The 18,352-nt window shown below is 33.1% G+C and overlaps 1 protein-coding gene across 3 annotated transcripts in view; it reads right to left on the bottom strand.

Moving 5' to 3' along the window:
• The window catches only part of LOC118267589 (uncharacterized), a 236,205-nt gene that overhangs the window by 203,637 nt on the left and 14,216 nt on the right, over window positions 1-18,352 (bottom strand). For all 3 annotated transcript variants that reach the window (XM_050694351.1, XM_035581660.2, XM_035581662.2), the window contains exon 2: window positions 290-320. The gene's annotated coding sequence lies outside the window, so the exon portion shown is untranslated. The remainder of the gene's footprint in view (window positions 1-289; window positions 321-18,352) is intronic.

The following is an 18,352-nucleotide window of genomic DNA, read 5'->3' as shown; positions in this document are numbered from 1 at the left end:
ATACGATGTTCCAATAACTTTTAAAGCTAATGTTTTTCCCATCAGAGAAATAAACTTTATATAAGACGCAATATATCTTCACACGTGTACCCTATAAATGTCAATTTTTGAGCAGTATAGTCCCTCATGTTCGCCCCACTTTGGCCCGAAAACTCGTGTCTATGTCACCTCCCCTCGTTTCTCGTTTACGCGTACTTCGCCATTTTCTTTTTGACCCACTCACCAACAAATTATCATATTTTCCGTTGAAGATCAGTTCTCGACAAAGTTGAAAAAATCGTGTACTTACCTACTTAGTGTGTTGTGACGCACCCCATTATCTGCGAACAAGATGAAAGAAATGTGACTTATTTTTTTTTTTTTAAGTTACGCCTATAGGGATTTCTTCTTGTAGGTATATTCTAAGTTGTGCGGCTAATGAAGGATATCATCAAGATGTGAATAACTGCGGTACACCGGACGCGTTAACGGGTCCACCATTGTCAGTTAATAGACACGTTCGAGGGAAAAGGGTAGGCCTTTATCCGGCAAGGAAATTACTAAAAGGTGATAAAATGTATGTAAATGTGTTCGACACAATGAAATTGATATATTTTAGAGGTTATGTAATGCCGCCAATTGTTCGTTGTTAAACAAGTAAGATGTTTTATTATGTTATGCACGACAGCGTCGTATGTCGCGGTTGCTTAAATGAATATGAGCTTCTTTTACCAGGGCTCTGGGTTGAAAAGCAAGAGTAGGAACGGGGTGGTTGTTAGTCAGTAAGAGACTGACAATCCTTCTCGCCTCGCCGCGAGAGAAGTCATTAAGTACATGATTTTCTTCAAGTTCCTCGTTAAAAATTTTACGAAAGTAAGCCGATAGCATAATAATTGATTTAGTATGTCTCACGAAAATTATAATAAAATTAAAGTTAGATTTTTTGTTTATATAATGTATTAAGATCACACACATTGGCTACCCTTTCGTTGTGTCCCTTTTGAAGAAAAAATGTTCAAAATATTCAACCTGCTAAATATAGTCACTAGTTCACTAGGTGAGTCCATTAGCCAAATTGTAATGACTTGAGATTTACAAACCCTCTACCCGGATTACCAAGAAAGGCATTCAACATTCAGATTTTTTGAAAGCATTGTTATTTCAATTTCTATTTTTATCGCGCAGCTTTTAAAAAATATGTTTTGTTCGCTAACAAAAATATTTTTCAAATACGAGTACAAACTAAATTCGGTGCTCGAATGCAATTTTCACTGTAAAACTGATAAATATAAAAACTAATATTGCGTGGCATATTGTATTGCAGGTTTTATATTTATTTCCCTTTTACGCTGCATTGGTTTAAAGTTTCATCATTTAAAAATAAAAATTCCATTCTATAAAAATCGAAAAAGTTATAGTAGGTTTATAATTATCCGGAGCTGCGGACTACCTAGCGGGTTTACCGGAGCTCCGGCTCGAAAAGCAGGAGTAGGAACTAGGTTTTTAGTCAGTGAAAGTCTGACACACCCTCTTGCCTCGCCCAAGGCGGGAAAAGTGACTGGATGATTTCCCCCCTTAAAAAAAAAGGGAAAACATAATAATAATGTGCGTTTATCAAGGGTTATGGCGATTATGTAGCCAAAATCTAGAATATTAAATTATTAGAGCGTTCATTTATTTGAAGAGAAATTCATAACCAACTACATTGTCGTAGAACACCGCGCACCGGTCTCAAAGTCTACTTTAATTAAAATGTCAATATTTAATTGCTTATGCTTTTGGCATTTAAAATAATTGACGGGACTTTCGAATAAATAATTGATCAAGAGTCCAGTGGCGATAGAATAATAATTTATTACATTTTGACCATCAATTTAAATGTCAAAGATTATAATTGATAGACGCAGGGTAAGCGCAAATCGCAATGTTTTGAATTAAATTGAGATGGAAATGTATTAGAGGTTTACGTTAGAACGCAGACAAGTCGTTTAAAACTGTAATCAATCAATGTTTATGAAGCTTTTTATCATAATAACGAATCTGCTAATCAAGATTAAGTAATAGATAAATGCAAGCGTTCAATGTTTAGGTTGAAATTTTTTGTTGATATACCTATAAATATTTTGTGTAGACATCAAAATATACAAAAAATACATACATCTGCAACTCATACATGTTAAACTCTTTTTTTTAAGAGGGGAAAATCATCCAATGACTTCTCCCGTCTTGGAGTGTCAGACTCTTACTGACTAAAAACCACCCGTTCCTGCTCCTCAAGCCGGAGCCCCGGTAAACATACATGTTAAACTCTACTGTTACTTTTACTTTACCAGGCTAAACAATCGATTCAAATGAGTTATTCTTAAAACAAGACAGAAATACCATAAGTGTACGTTGAAACATGCATATGTTCACTTATTTCCTGCACCAAAACATAATGTTATATTGACTGGGAATGAAGGATAGGTATGTACCAAAATAAATCTGTGAAAAGGGAATCACGGCGCTGAGTGCCAAGTATAGTCGCTGCCACCGGACGAGCATTGAATTCTCAAAATAACAACCCGATAAACTCGAAGGGTGCACTGGGTTGGAGAGAGTGATTAAACCTTTCTGTGTATTATGTTAACTTAACTTTATAGAATGGAATTGATAAAATAATATTGGGTCTCTATTTTAATTATTATGTTATCGGCTTAGTCACGTAACTGTTTGATGAAGAACTCGACTAGTTTCAAGCCATGTTAGAGGCTCATATTTATGATGATATCTGATCATGATGTCTCTATTTTCTACTTGTAAAGGTAAAACATAAGATCTGACTTTATAATATTACATGGCAGTATTTTTCAGTTTATCACAACTTATCATTTTGAAAGCTTCGTAGATATTATCAAAGAACTTAAATCATTTAGGGACTAAAAGGTAGATGGTGGAAATCAAAAGTCTTCTCATACGTTCTAATATAAAACAATAGATTTTTATTTAGGTCTCCGAAACGGTGGCCAGCAACGACCGAAAACGAAATGTTTATTGATATTAATGGTCAACCACAGTAATAATATAAGATTGAGGTGAAGAACGTGTTACAGTGCCTAATGTTTTTGGTCTAGCTTCGTCTTAGGTACATACGGCTTCACAGTGAGCTATACATAGCCAGTATGTTGTGGTCTTACTTTGTATGACCACTTGATTCATTCAAAGATCAGTTTATACTTGTTTTGTCTAGAAATTTGCGATACTCAAGGCTGTAAACCCCAGGTTGACCCAAATAATATTTGTATTTTCTTAAGTTCATTGAACTCATTTGGGCTTAGAATGTTACAGAATAATGAATTGATACCAATGATTAAACGATCTCATTGTGAATACTTGATTGTAAGATACGGTGATATAAAGTAGCAACACGATTGATTTTCTTTATCTAAATTGCAAAAATATTTTGTTGAAGATTTTTCGTTCTGTGAATTTCATAAATTGACAGAGCTGTGATCTGAGTGTGTAGAAGAGAAAATTCAAACCTATAAATCAATCATGGTGCTATTTAAGTGTGTAAAAAAGAAAATTTGTGACTCAAACCTCTGAAAAATTACTTTATTAAAGTTCTATACTAAGGTCATAAACTAGATTTTACACATTAAGTTTCAACAATATTGAACCTACTACCTAATAAACAGATGCTAACAGACTCTTTTCCAGACCAATTTTCGTTAATGTAATTACGTTGACAGGTTTACGTTTCCAATTCGTTCATAAATTGATATTAAAAATTATTTTAATATCAATCCACCATTTCCTCTAATGGATGTTACAAAAAAAATGTCGCCCATTTGTCCGCGGATCCGACATGACAGCATCATTATATTAGCTAAACACTACGCGGCTTATGATGTATCATATGGTAGTGATGGGACATTGGGAACGCGGAAAAAGGTTGAGTGGTTTTTGGGAAACATCAAATGAATTTGTACTTGGTCGATGTTGGTGGTATTGTGATTTATAAGATGAGTTCAGATATTAAAATGATATTAAAAAGTCATAAAATAACATTGAGTAATAATTTACTTACAACTTGTAATTTTTGATATTTAGTAAAGATCTTAGAACTTAATTTTGAAACCTGAGATTATATTTACGTAACCTAAACATTCAACAAACACTAAAATTCCTTAATAACGCATGAAATTCCAAACACAACCGACTTTTATTTTAAAGAATATCGATAAAATTACCATTTCCTCCCATCCCTATTACCTTCGCAACTGTAGGGCCAAAACTACATTTATTATAACGTGGCAATTTAGAACACAAAGCAGGATCACGTTTCTATGTGTGCTTAGTCGCTTAGCGGTCCCTCTGTTGTTATTTCGGTCACGGATTTGTCGTATGTCCCTAACGCCATTCTGCTAATGGCAACTGAATGTATGATTGAATCTTTGTTGGTCATTGAATTTGCTGTATCATTACCTCTGCTGTTGTTATGTTTGCCTGGTACTTTCGTTCTGATTTTGTTATATGTGTTACTGATTTTTCCTATACAAATGGAATAATAATAATATTTAAAATGTGGTCTTTTATTTATTCAATCATTTAAGGTTCCTAATGCTTTAACATACATAATATGATTATTGACTAACAAGTTATTTAACAACTGTTAAAACTAAAACATATTACTTCACCAAAGCCACGCCTCGTAAACGGATTGCTACTAAAATTTTCCTTATGTGCTCCAATCTCAGGATTGTTTGAAAACAATAATAATAATTTTATAGCAATACTGAAGGACGGTAGTAATGGAAAACGTATTATGGCTATGGCATTTTCCAAGGTAAATAGCAAGAGTCGAATTGAGAAAAATAGAAAAGCAATAACGTGCAATACTCCAGAGAATGGTCAGACCAGTATTATTTTCTGCATTGTCCACAAAACAAAATTATAGAACTGATTACTTACTACTATGACTTTCACTACATTGTTATATGTGAAAACTGGTTTTTTTTATACTTTATTAGCTTCTCTCCTTGACTTTGACTATGAGGAATTGTACACTGGGTAAGCGATTGCCATCTCAGTACTAACTTTTATTGAAATCGGTCATGTACTTAAGCTGGTAGAATGTAACAGCCACGCAGTGCATTCGTCTTTATATCATTTACCAGGATTATAATGTCATTACATTTGTAAATAGCTTATTAGAGAAGATTAAGCTAAGGCTGATTCCACAATCATTTACCCGTTCAATGAAATGGCTCAACCAATAACAGCTAACACAATAAACCTTTACAATAATCCCCATCTATCAACTAAACTCAAACAATAAATCAAGCGTCGCGTGTTCAAACCAATAAGTGTTCACCAATCCAAACAAATTACTAGTTTCTTGTTCTAATTGTCCTCATAATAATTAACTGAGACATTTAATCATTCACGAAAGAGATAAATGTTGGACATAATACGAATTGGAAAGAGAAATCTGTTAGAGTAACAGCTTTCGCAACTTATTACTTAAATGACTTAGTTTGTTAACAAACGTTTAGTTGTTGTGATGAATGTTTCCTTATTTTGTTACAATTGGTTTTGTTTCTCGTCTTCTCGGAGTTTTCGCTGTAATTACTCTCGTATTATAAGTTTAGGTGGCATATTTTAACTTGTAGGAATTTGAACCATATGGGTTTAATATAGGATAGTTAATAAAGTGGTTTATAATTCAGCTACAAAAGATATCATCTGTTAAGCACATTATTAATAATTTCCAGATCGGCCACTTTGTAAGATTTTCACGAACAACGAAACAGAACTTTTTAAAATTGTCAGCCATATAATCGAAAGGTTTTGCTACAATCCCAATTTAAATTCTCCATGGCCGATAAAATTTAAATAAAACGCCATCTATATTCGATAGGAGTATTTGAAAAACAAAATTCGATTCGGGAATCTTTAGGAGATAATCTCCACTCAAAATTTATTATCATAAAGAAACAGATTATGATAATGAATATCGGATACGATTATTAAATTATATTTTTATTCGTAAACAAGTTACTTTGTCAAACAATCTAACTTTAAAATATTCTGTAAGAAGGTTGTATAATGAGGCAAGAGGTTTTGGACCTGTTCAGGTAGGGTCCAAATCAAAATTCCGTTATAGGGTCCGGAAATAGGATCATTTGCATTTCTTGTGGGAATACTAACGTCAACAGTATTTTGTGTAGGCTGACCTCGAATTAAGGGCTTGGAAAAATGTAATTTTGTACCGGAAAATGAAAGGTAGTAATTTTTATTGGCGAATAAATTAATAACTCGATCTTTATGAAAAATATTGAAAAATTTTGTACTTGCTTTTAGAACACAAACAGATTAAAATGTAAAAAATATTTTCATAGATTAATTTTAATAGAGGCACTAGAAAATATTATAAGGTACTTTTTAACCGACTTCAAAAAAGGAGGAGGTTCTCAATTCGACCGTATTTTTTTTATGTATGTTAATCCATATCTCCGGCAGTTATAGACCGATTTGAGAAATTCTTTTTGTGTTTGAAAGAGTACGATGTCAGTGTGGTCCCATATATATTTTTTTAAAGTCTGACCATAAATGTGGAAGATAATCCAGGGAACTCCTCAAAAATGAACAGAATGTGCTCTGCGTTTGAGTTTAAGTGAAGAAATAACAATAATTGTACCTACTTACATTATAATGTGTGTGATGAGTTAGTAAAGTTAGTTGATCTATTAAGTTGTTGAAAAATACGCAATAATTTCTTTTACTTTTTAGTGCATATTAATTTGTTTTGGAATAATTTTTTGAAGTCGGTTTTTTTTTTGTTAAAATAGTTTTTTTAACCTGCATGCTTGCATTCTCCAATGCAAACGTATCAATGAAGCAGGTAAAAAGAATACGTACTATCCACTCTAACGTCCGGCCCGCGCGACCGTTTATCTCTCTAACGTCCAGCCGCGCACGGCATCCGAACCGCGCGCGACTCGCAAGTTCGTCGTAACAAAAAACCTATATAGCTACTGAACCGTAATGCCTAGAATAAAGAAAAGATTGAAGAATACTGATCAATCTTAACGATTTTTTTAAATCTTTAGTGTAATCTTTAAAATACAATAAAACGGGTTAAACTGAAACACAGAAAAAAAAACAGAATTATTTCTACCTTTTTAAATATACGGCACAACTATTGCATATTTTATCAATAAAATATTTTTACAACAAACTAGACTCAGATGTATATAATTATATTCGGTTAACTCTAAGTATTGTAATTAAATCGAAAGAAAACACTACTCGTAATTTTACACATCAAAAAACCTGAGGAACACATTGACATTATTATGGAATCTTCAATGAATTTAGTATATTTCTCTTTGAAAAATGTAATTTTGCTTATTACGAAATGTATTTCGATATTTTATATACTATTGTAATGCAAAGTGTGTAAAATATGTATAAACAAAACTAAAAGTGGCAACACTAGACCGGCCATTTTTTCGAAACAACAATCGTTTGAAGTTAAAATTAGACTAGATTTATCAGCTAAAACTGTGATATTTATACATCATCGAAAAGCACAAATCTTCTAGTTTATTTTGATGTATAACACTTGGAAGATAAATTAAACAAAACTGTAGTATTTACGACATTTGTTGCAACTCACAAAAACACTTCAAAAACGAGTCAACTAACTTTAAAAATTTATATTTTGTTTGTCAAAGCATTGCCATGTCTTGTTTTTTCGTCGAACAATTTATTCAGCTGTATAATAATCAGTCAAAACTCAAAACAAGACCGTATTTTAAACTAGAGGGAGTTAAACAGAACTCGTACTTTGGAAACATATAGTACTCGTATGACGCTCCTTTTTTTGGATACCGTGCTATCCATAAGAGTGGCTATGATTAATACCTGTTGTAGCTCTGGAAGTCGCCAATTAAGTAACAATATCATTGCCATTCCCAATATTCTATGCCAAAAATAGCCTGTCTGTAGCCTAAAATATTCGTTTGATACCAAAGCCAGCCTCCAAAACATTTAATCCAAAATCGTAACGAGTGTACATTAAAACATGTTACTTTACTTCATTATAAAGGTCGTATTCAAAGAAAATCGTAGGCTAAACGAATTAATATTAATGAAGGGAACATAGCCGCGAGGTTGGTACGCACCGGATTTGAATCCGACCCTTGAAGCTTACACCTATTGTTAGTTGAACCTACTCTTAGGCAGCATTGTTTAAAGTCAAGAATATTTTTATACAAATTTCGGACTATGAATAGATATTGGACGTAAAGATGGGTCATGTAATGATACTTTTGATTCTCTGGAGACATAATTTGGATGTTATGTTATAATATTTAAAACGTAATATTCATTATATTCTTACCAATTTAAAAACAAACGGTTGGGTGTAACTATGAAATATAATTTTGAATTAACTTATAAAAAACTTGTTTGTTTACTTTAAACATAACTTAATAAGTAAATGTCATTCATGTATTTTATCGATTTAATTTACCTTCAATTTTGAATTCAGCAATTTGTGTTGCACCTCGCCCTTATAAGTAGCATAAGTAAGTTGCTTGATTAAAGGTATTCTTTAGAAGCAACACGTCTCTTTCATTTGCTCCCTAAGTCTCTACATTGCAATTCGTTATTAAACATTACATCGCATCAATGAAAGTACATTCATACCCAAAACTTTGAGAGTGTAATTATGGATTTAGAGTAAAGCAAAATAAAGTCTCACAGAATCTCTAATTTTAACCTCAAAGGTCACATTGGAAGTGACTTCTCTCGATCCAATTAATGTTTGTACACCGTCGCTCCTCAATTACCAAGAATCCGTGGATTTCATTTGTTTTTATTCCAAACATTCAGTGTTTACAAAAGTATCCAATGATAGCCTCATTACTTACTGATTTTGTTATTTGTTTTCGTATTTAACGGAATTAGAGTTTGGTAATAAAAATGTACGATAAATACTCTGGCATTTTCAATGTTTGTAAATATATCGGATGTTCGGTATTCGCTTACAAAATAACATTTCTTTTCGCAATATTATATCTCATATTCTTCGAAGTATGTGCGACCACGTTTTATTATTGTATTAGTTTTATCTTGCCTATACAAAACAAGGTTGGGCTGCTTTTGAAAATTATGAATTACAAATAGAATTTTTCCTTTTATCACCGAACGGGTAGAAAAAGGTGCACATTATGGCACGTAACGCCACTGTTCAATGTACACCTGCTTCACAATTATTGTTATAAATCCCATGTAATACCGGGCACATTTCTGGACTCCGTGCTACTACTCAGAAATTTTCGAAACTCGAATAAAGTCCAGTAATTATATGTTCTAACCCAGGAATTAAACCCGAAACTCCTTGCCTGGCAGTCGCACTTGCAGTCACTCCGACAACGAGGCAGTCAATTACAAAACAGTAATAATAATAATATCTATATCACAATCAAAACAAACCTTCTTTTGAGTTAGGTTTCCCTAATAGGTCGCCACTAATATCGATCTTGATCCTAATACTAAGGGTCAAATCTTGTAGTAAGTGCTTCGTACCTAACAGTCACTAACACTACAAATAAATAAAGCAACATTTTCTACGTTTTTCTTTTTACGTTTTTATTTTGACAGCAAAAATCTAATAATAGTTAAGTTGTTTAGTAATTACTTTTAAAACGAAATATAATAACGTTACTTCGCGAGAACTTTGTTTCTTTTAACCTTTTCAAATCTTATTTTTAGATCGAGTAAATCGTTAAATATTTTAGTGAAATGTTTGAGCTATTTGTACTAAGTCACAAATAATTCAAACAAGTAAAGGTGGGACCTGGCTTGACCCAATTTGTTTAAGTAACTTAACTCCGATGAAATTATCGGGACTTGCTAATTTCTGTGAAGAATTTTATAGGCACGGCTGTTTGATCTATCGATTACTGTTTACTTTGTACCTGACATTTTAACGTTAGTAGCACTTTAATGAACTACTTTGGCATGAATAATGGACGTTTGAAAATTTGGAAATGTGTTCATTAATGAAATTTTGTTAATGAAACTTCTTGGAAATTAGTCAAACATACAAATTACAGGGAAAAAATACTAGTTAATAGTAATCTTACGGTATTTTTTGGCTCTCCAAGACTACTTTAACTAAAACAGAATAGACCTAAATTAAAATCTAAAATCTGTTTACAAGATCAACATTTCTAACAGTGTATGTTGATAATCACGTGATAGAATACTTCTTCATTCTACAATTAATATCTACATATAGTCACCACTTACGGTTCTGGTGTAAACGATAATAGACTATGGAGAGTCCAAGCTCGCATACTAATGCAAACTGAAATTGCAAAGCAAGAACATATCGTGGATACTCGGCTACACATGGAGCTATACAAACCAGTTTATCATGATCTCGCTCTGTATGATCTTTCCATACATGCGAGGCTCAGTTTGTACTAGTTCAGTGTGTATGTGAAAGTGTATATACAATATTGTCCCAACACTTCAGATTACTCCAGGAATACATTTCTCAACGTCTCGTGTGATTTCCGTTGGCACTTGCAATTTCTGGTGGTACACGATATTGTGTATTAGTTTGTGTAAACATGGCGTCACGTCCATCTTCCAGATACGCAAAGGTAGTATACAGTTTCATTTTCTACCAGTAATATAGGTAATGTTAGGTTTGTTTAATACCAGCTAATAGCGTTTTTTGAGAGGGGAACATCATCTAATGACTTCTCCCGCCTTGAGTGAGGCGAGAGGCAGTGTCAGACTCTTACTCACTAAAAACCACTCTTGCTTTTCGAGCCGTAGCCCCGATAAACACGCTAGGTAGTCCTCAGCTCCGGATTAGGCATCAGCCCTACTGTAGTGGCCCCATTTGTAGTGGCCTAATGACTCTCTAAGGCGCGTGCGGTACGCGACGCGCCGTTCGCACGGGTCTGGTTCTGATCGTGTAGCAAGCTATCTTTGCTCGCCGTCCGCAGACTTGCACACCAGCCAAAAGCTAGATGGTAAACAAGATTCTAGACTTTGTACTATTTATGGGAACACCAAAATTTAATAAATCAGTGTTCAGTTTCTGTTTAGTCGACAGATTTCGGGTCAAGACTTCGTGTTTACAATTGTGCTTGCAAACACTTCACTAACGAAGCAATCAACCCATAAGGCTTGCTTTTTGGCATTGTCTGTAAAACCTAAATTGGTAAAAACTAGACAATACACGCAAATACCCATCTTTTTGTCAAGTTTAATATCAGTTGTTTACAAAGACGGATAATGCTATAAATCAAATGTTATGTTCCAACTTGAAACCCGGATTAATATGACGATATAAGTGTCATATTACGCTCCCATATTACTCTACAAAACTCACTCTAAAGGATTACTCAAGTTTTTAACTAATTAATGCGTGTTTACTTATGATTAATGGTAACAATTTACGTTACCTACAATGTTTTAAATTTATTGTTTCAGTTTTAAACTGAGGTTTCCGGAATATTACACTCTGGGGAATGGTTCGGGTTATTTATGACAAAAAAGGTCGCAAACTATGTACACGTGTAATTGTTGTAGGTTAGGTAGGTACTGGGCTCTCTGTGCGATTTGTTAATTGTTAAAGTTAGACTTGTAATTATATATGAATTTAGAAATCACTTTTGTGAAACGATTACTATGTGTTCTTTTTTCAATCTCTGTCAGCCCACTACGAAGTGATAGGTAAAGATGAAATATTAAAATGATATATTTTATTCTTGTGTGACTCCCTAGTTAGTCTACTGGTCGCAGGTTTCGATTCCTGCGTCAGGTAATACACTATTGAGCATTTTTTAGCTTTTTGAAAATTCCTTAGTGGTAGAACGGAGTCTGGAATTTTTATATGGCTCACACCCTATTCATTTCAGCAAAAACACTGTATATGCTGGTGTATGATTTCAGACACAACTGTAAGAATGAACAAAATAAAAATGATACTTACTCGTATGTCATTCATTGGATCAAAACAACTTTCCATTTCAAAATGTTTATCTTTTCATATTTAATCATAAAGAAATCTTGAAGAAAATTCTCATAACTTTTAATTATTTTTGACGAAGCGTGTACCAGGGCGGCATAGCATTACGGTGTCATTTTCATTTGCGTACATTGATTAAGCCGGTGGGACTTACGCTGTCGCTCATTGTGACTGTTGCTTTCACTATCATATTACCCAGCGAGCATTATTTATTTCTGACATGCTATGACATGTATGTAACGTGTAATGCAACACCTTTGACGGAGAGAGGTGTAAAATTGCGAAGAAGGAAGTTTAAAATGTTAATTATTGACATCGTTATGAGTGTCAACGGTGATAAAAGATCTAGATTTGTGGGATAGAGAAGTGGGGACATTCGTGTGATAGACCGGCTCCAGCGAAGTATTACCACGACCCCACAGAAAACCGTAAACACAAATTGTGCTTGAATTTTGTTTCACAAAAACAAATTGAAACAGAAACACTCTTTATTACACAGTTTTTTAAGGAGGTAAAATCATCCAATGACTTCTCCAGGGAGCCACTAGATGCAGGTCGCTTCTAACCGGCCTATCTGGAAGTCATTGGGGGAGACCTATGTTCAGCAGGGACGCCCTGTTGCGGTATGATTATGATGATGACTTCTCCCGCATTGGGCGATAGGGAGTATCAGACTCTTACTGACTAAGAACCACCCCGTTCCGATACCTGCTTTACTACACTAAAATTATAAAAATATTTTATCATCTCGATAAAATATTTTCCACTAGATACTCTTTTTCATCGATATGTTTGTTCACAAAATAAACATGAGAGTTGTACTAATGAATCTCTTGTAAGCTACTCAGTGTATCAAACGAAGCACTAATTAACGAATGGATACCGTCTTTAGATGGCTGTGTGTATGTGTGTGTTTGTGTCTCTTGGTCTCATTCTTTTTATCTATCTACTATCATCTTTTTCTTTCAATAAAACGTTCACAGTTTATTTTGCTGGTATAGTTTCTAAGCGTGTTACTTGATTATTTTTATTCAAATTCCCTTATGTCCCACAGCATTTTACATACTTTCTTATTTTGCTATTGTGTTTAAAACCTATGATTGCTTAAGCTGATATAATTATATTTTTAATTAGGTATTTAATTCAAATGGCATTTTTTATAATATGTTTGATTGTTACAGAAAATCTGACAGTGGAAAAAAATGTATCCGTCTCAGACATATTATAAAAGTAGTTCTCAGATTACTACCCATATTTTCCTGGTAATTTAATTTGACAGTGTCAAGTATATTTCTGACCCAAACTTTATAGCATACACAACACATACGGTTTAGAAAATCTTAAACCTTCAGGATAAACAGTGTTAATTATGTAAAAAAGTAAATAAATATGAGTTTTTCCATACTCCGTTTCTAGAAAATACACAAAATAAATTATGTAAAAATATCAATGTTTCGTGAAACAAGATTTGTTTCAATAGCATTACCTAAGTCTAAGCTATTGTGAATTTTGTTATTATTTTGTTCGCGTACTTTGTAAAGCAATAACATTAATACTAAGTATTTGGAATCTCGAGAGGTTTCGTTTGAATAAAGAGATTTATATTAATATAATATTCTTTGGAAAGACATAGCAGAGTTGCGAGGATTTTTTATTCACTTAGAATTGCTGTACATACAATTTTACATTGCTTTGATACGCTAGCGTGAGGCTTATTTGTTTGGGCGTTGTATTGTTTTATGTAAATAATATAAATGGTTTAGTTCGAAGTATGTCATAAATCTCATATAAACCCTCTTTGTTTGCACAAAATAATTTTATAACGTGTTGAGAACAACTAATAGATAAAAGCAAAATAAATGTTATATTTCTTGATGATTCTGGAGGTTATTAAATGACATGAAACAGGTTTCTAGAAACAGCTCGGCACCAATCGGCACAGGTAATAGTATTTCAATATAATCTATGCCGCCCAGGCACCTAATTCTTTGTAGTGAGTATACCTGCGCCAATCGGTACTGGCTCTTACAGATGCTTCTTTAAGTAGGCCCACTTTAGCAGTAGATAACTTATGGGTGGTATGATGGCGTCTATATTAAGATTTTAATCATCAAAAATTTTAATCTAGTAGTTTCTTATAGAGTTGTGGACTACTTAACAGGTTTACTGGGGCTCTGATTCTAAGAGCAGGAGTAGGAACGGGGTGATTTTTGTCAGCAAGAGACTGACACTGTCTCGTGGCTCGCCCAAGGTGGAAGAAGTCATTGGATGATTTTCCAACCTCAAAAAAAGTAGTTTCTTACAACACATAATACTCATAAGCAGAATGATTGATTGATTCAATGTTATTTCAATATATATAATTAAATTAAGCTGCACTACCTAAGTTGTTAATCGAATTTAAACTTATTTAAAGCTACATACTGAGCTTTACCTGTCAAAGTACAAACTTCCATTCCAACTAACTTGAACTTGAGTTTGTCGAACGTTCGAAGTGAATGGTTTGTATGTGTGTGTGTAAGTTGACATGTTACATTGTACATACGTAATGTATACAGAGTGGAATCAATAGCGTGTTTTAAATTGACAGATGTAATCGTGGCTGTAATTATTGTAAGTTATACTGTATCATTCCAACATATTTTGTGTTTACATAATTGAGGTATATTTAGAATATTTATAATTTTTAAGACATGTAGGATATTGTATTGATACTATTAATGAAATGTGAATGTTACATAAAACCCAAGGAATGTTCGAATTGTTTTTTACCATCTAGAATTTTATATATTTTGATTAATTGTTTTCTTTTAATAAAGACTACGACTAAATTCATGGATCAAAAGCCGTATTTGTGTAATTGTACCCTCCTGTATATCACCTGTCACATGGGGTGAATTTGTACAAGTGTGTGTGTGTGTGTATGCTAACAGATACTGTCGACATAAAGTTGTCACTTGAGTAATCTAATTGACAGAATTTATCTGCAGTTATTAATTTAATTGAAATTAATACCTGTCATTGTCACATCAAGTCTGACATTAATTAATTGTTAACACAAATTAGAATTATCTTCAAACTCTACACGTATCATGTGTATGTATGTTGTTTCACCCTAAATTTCATCAATCATCACATGCTACGTACCTTAGCTTAATAAGCTACTTCTGTCTTTATTTTTTGTCGTTGGATTTTCGACTTTAATCCAAAATGACAAAGTTTGAAATCTAATAAAAGAATTGACAGAAAGGTATGTAGGTTGACCTGTTGATGTTTGAACTTTAGTCTAATTAGGATGCTCCTTTTTGTATAAAGACTTTACGATATACGTATAAATAGAGTTAATTAGGAATAATATTTTACAAATTTATTGTTCAAGTTACAGCCTTAAATATGTTGACCGAAATTTGCTCAGTGAAAGTTTTTACATTAAGCAATTATAAAGGTAAAATTATGCGGGAAATTATTAAGTAATTAAAATGCATTAGAAGGCCTATGTTTAAGTATGTATAATGTACACGTAGCATTGACTATTTAAGTAATATTTTTAATCTCTAGTAACAAATTTACATTTTCCGGAAAATATATTCTAGATTTTATTATTTAACTTTCGTGAGACATATTAAATTAAATAATATGTTATCGATAGCCTCTAGTACGGCTAGAAACTAGTCGAGTTTCTCATCAAACAATTATACTCTAGATAGTATATACACCTACTTCAAACATTTCCAACTTTTCAGAAAACGTATCATAAGAAAATACAACAGAAAAAGGTTCAATTACATTCGTACCTAAAACCATTAATGTCAGAAGTTAGATAAAAAAACCCTATTCCAAAGCCTATGTGAGCAACATCCTTTATATCCTAACCTAAACACAGAATATTGGCTGTACGTCGAAAACGAATAAATTAGGTATTGACCTAATTTCAACTGATTCAAATGTTATTTGCAAAATGGATTTCACGCTTAGAAAACCGAAGCGCAACTGGTGCGTTGATAAATGGATTATTTTATCTATTTAAACACAATATAATTGGGTGTGTTTTGTGGGTTAGCTACGTCGTACGTCGTACAGCGGTTTACCAGGGTTCCGGGTCGAAACAGGAGTAGCACCGAGGTAGTTTTTTTTTAGTCAGTAAAAGTGTGACACTCTCTGTCGCCCCACCTAAGAGTGGCCAGTCATTGGATGATTTCCCCCTTCAATAAAAAGCTAGATCGTAGCTCGCTACAACATTTTCGACGTAGCTGCTACGGCGTAGCAAGATTACGACCCGTAGCAATTTACTACAGTAAATTACAGTACTATTTACTTTAATTAATATATAAGTATCTTGACTCTATCAGAAAAAGATCACAAGGCCGTTCCATTCAGTTTTAGAGTTCAGATCAGAGATTGAGTTAAGAATAATCAGTTCCACGTATGTCCTTGTAACTGATACATTACGAGTTTTTTATTTCTATTTTCAGTAAAAATATGATCATAAAATGACTTTAACATATTCATTACATGTCGATATTTTTAGCTTCAGTCCTTTGGCATTTCTTTTTCAAAGAACAACCTTGTAAAGCAGTTGTTTGACATTTTGACTTTGAGTAAAAATGTGAGGGAGTCGTCACTCGCTTACGTCATAATCTGTATAAGTTACAATGGCGTCTAACGAAGCCTCACCTACATCCACATTTTTGTGTTCTTTCAAAGTAACATTCACTTTAATGGCTCATTTCTTCCTACTAAAGTTTCTAATCATGCGAAAAATAAAAACAGTTTTCTATGCTGTTATATTCATTTCTCAGAATCGACTCCGATGATACATTCTCTACAATTGTGATAATGTATTCTGTACCACTGTACCACTGTACCACTGTATGGAATAATATAATGATAGCTTCCTAAATGTGAAACTGAATAAAATTGAGTAAGTCTTCGTGAGACATACTAAATTAATTATATGAGTAGTAGCGCGACAGTCGCCGCGCTGTGTATCGCTCATGAATATTGAGCCTCTAGCATGACTTGAACATGAACATAATGATTAATACAATATTATTCAGATTGTTAAGAAAAAAATTGTCGTTACAGCATTTACTAGATTGCCTATCAGTTCAATAAAATATAATTGGCTTGTTATCCTGCATTATGTATATGTGTACAATATTTTTTAAGCTCCAATTCCATTTGCTACTGAATCGCTCATCACTTATTGCTTTACTAAATCTGATTGACCTTTGAAAATCTTATTGACTGAATAATAATCTGCATTGAATATTTTATTTGTGTGATTGGTTTAGAAAGAGAAATAATTTCATACTCATATTTCGTATTTGGTCATTGTAAAGTTAGATTTTTTACTGATTTATTTTGCACATTTTTTATGTAATTTTATAACTAATTCAAAATTGAATATTCGAGACGAAATAAACTCCCGAATAAGCGGACATCTAAACTCAAAACACTATTAAACTAACTTTAATAGAAACTGACGAACTAAACTTATTTCAATTTAGCAATTTAGTATTTCAACTGGCCATTCTGTTAATCTTTTAAAGAACGGCTTGACCTGAATTATTATTAGAGGCTTAATATCGAGAATGGTGCTAGGAAATTGTTTGTGGACCATCAAATGAAGTACCACTGATGAGGTTTCGTCATATTTTATTACTTACAAACACGCACTCTTGTAATTTTCATGGATATATTACTTTTTGGACTATCTGACTATGATTTAGTTTCTATGGTTCATCCTAGAAAACAAAATTATCATGTAATGTATCGAGATGTTAATTATTGATTTCCATAATCGATAATCCAGAACCTTCTAATTTACGATCTTTAACCAGGGCCTTCTAAGCATGGAAATTTTGGTCAACAGTCTAGAATAAGAAGTAAAATGTCACGGGCTCTTGATGATGTTTAGATTCTATTGATTACAGAAGATAAGTCCCTAGACTTTTTACCTCTACAACAAAATTTTTAATACCACGTACAAGCATTGTGAAGAAATTAAGAGAGTTCTATTTAATAAAAATCTTGTTTCTGCTTTGCCGATCTGACGTTTAATTCAAACGTTAAATGTTTGTTTACAAGTTTTCCTGGTAATTGCTAACTGTATTTTATGGCAGCAGAAACTGGTTCGGCAGAATTCAAACGTTACAGTACTCGTATGTTCTTGACGTGCGGTTAATTGAAATCTGTTATTTACACGAGCAAGATACAGGAACTGTGTTATGCTCGACCTCGTATTATGATAAAGGGTCCGTAGTTTAATATTATTATGCTATGTTTTGATATGGTAGTTCTAAGCATCATCACACACGGGGTATTGGA

This window comes from Spodoptera frugiperda, chromosome 6 (assembly GCF_023101765.2).
Source record: "Spodoptera frugiperda isolate SF20-4 chromosome 6, AGI-APGP_CSIRO_Sfru_2.0, whole genome shotgun sequence".
NCBI classification, from domain to species: domain Eukaryota; kingdom Metazoa; phylum Arthropoda; class Insecta; order Lepidoptera; family Noctuidae; genus Spodoptera; species Spodoptera frugiperda.
Note: the sequence above shows the minus strand (reverse complement) of the source record. Positions and strands in the feature narration are given on the sequence as shown.